Genomic DNA, 2002 nt, shown 5'->3' with positions numbered 1-2002 from the left:
TACAGCAAACACCCATCAACAGTCCTGAGCCTTGCTGAGCTGAGAGCAGGAGCATTGTGGGGTAAAAAGATCGTATCAGGGAGGGGAGGCAGCATCTGCGGCACCTGAGCAGAGAGAGCAGGGTGCAGCAGGACACTGGGGGCTTTGGGCTGACCCCCACTATAGGTGCTGAGTGCAAGACTAGGAAAGGCCAGTGGGAAACTGCACATCTGAATGTGCTGAGATGCCTGGGAAGAGGACGCAGGGATCCTTATGTCTACTTGCCTCCAGCATGTCCTTGCTGACGTTCTCAGAGCGTGAGTACTTGTGATGAGTTTTGATGTCTCACGGAAAGCTTTCCAAGCTTTTTGCAGTGCCTGTTATTGAGTTAGTGTGTAGGCTCAAAGAAGAAGCGTCTGCTAGCCTTGAGGATGAAGAAGGATAGTTGGGAAGCCCCAAGACTGACCTTTGCTGCCTTGGCAAGATAGGGGTGTGTGTATATTTAGTGTGTGTTGGAGAGGAATGTCTCTGCACTTCAAACATCCTTCTCCTGTTGATTGGAAGCTACAAGAGGCTTTCCAGATAAGGTAAGGAAGGGCAAAGAGTATATGAATTTTTCTTGATGTTAAATTGCTGAGCCTAAAACCTCACAGGGTATCCAAGATGACCAGGAAGTTTATAACTAACTTTGACGGAGTTAGGTATTAGGTTACACAATGGATATGGTGATTCCTGTCACAGAAAATTCTTTAAAGTCTGGGTTTGTTTTTTAGGATTACAAGAAAACATAGCCTGTTCATTATGAGAATGCTTAAAGTGAGGCCCTGGAGGGCAAGGGGATGGCATCACCTGGCGGGGCGGGACACTCCTCCTCACTGGCTGCATCATCAGCCTGTGCTGACGTGTCATTTCCCCGGGAAACATCTTGGCCTCTAATACTGTCACTTGAAAGGAGCCTGTGTGGCTGAAGGGGCATGTCCTGAGCAGGGAAATGAAAAGGCAGCGTTGCAGGGAACATAAGCAGTGTCCCCATTTCTGTAATTGTGATGCTTTGCATGCAAGATGAGCTTGTTGGTAAACACATTATGTGCGCCAAGGGTGCCTCTGGGCCTGGGGCGGTCTGGAGCGGTATAAAAGCCAGTTCGAGTGCAGGCTCCCTCATCCACTTCTCTTGCCTTCTCCTCCTTGGTCAACAAGGTGAGCTGCAACCAGCTTTGCCTCTTTCGTGTCTTTCTCCTTTTTCTCTTGGTCTTCTGGCTTCAACTGAGTCTTTGCCTTGGTGAAACTTTTGCTGAGAGCCTTGGTCCCTGATCCTGCTCCCAGCATCTCTGTTGCCGCAATGGGGGGAAGTGGGAGAAGGTCTTGGGCTTTCTTTGCAGGGAAACCTGGGGGATCAGGGCTCCTTAACCTCCCTTCCTTCCCACGCAGCCTGTCCCTGCTCCCCAGCCTGGGACTTCTCTCTTGCCGAGCAGGCTGTCAGGCTGTGCCTCACATGCTGCCTCTGCTTTCCCTGCCCTCTCTCCCAGGTGCACCTCCGTCCCACAGCCATGTCCTGCTACGATCTGTGCCGCCCCTGTCGGGGGGCTTGGGCCTTGGTAGCCTGGGGGGTTTGGGTGGCCGCTACTACGGCAGAAGGTGCCTGCCTTGCTAAAGCCGGGCTGGACGTCCAGTGAGCGCATCGACCAGGAAGCCCACAGCCAGGTGCCGGATTGAGGACGGAGCTGCTGGCCAGGGTTTCCAGAAGGGTTGAGCAAGGTGCCAGCCTGTGCTGTCTGGAAACATGGCCAGCTGATGTCTTCTTCTTCTCCTGCTGCTTTCTTCTCCGCATCACGAGTCCCTGTTGTCTCCTGCTCTCCTGTGCCATGGGTTCATCCTGAAGCAAGTTGAGTGGGGCGCTGCTCATCACCCTCTCCGCCTGTGTGTGGGAGGACGACATGTGTCCTATCCATTGGTGTGAAGGGGTGCCTGGCTGTCAGCTGCCCTTGTAGCAGTGTGGACCGGGGCCCTTGCACCATGCCCTGCT

This window comes from Charadrius vociferus, unplaced genomic scaffold (assembly GCF_000708025.1).
Source record: "Charadrius vociferus isolate BGI_N301 unplaced genomic scaffold, ASM70802v2 scaffold698, whole genome shotgun sequence".
In the NCBI taxonomy this organism is placed as follows: Eukaryota; Metazoa; Chordata; class Aves; order Charadriiformes; family Charadriidae; genus Charadrius; species Charadrius vociferus.
This window is presented reverse-complemented; position numbering follows the sequence as displayed.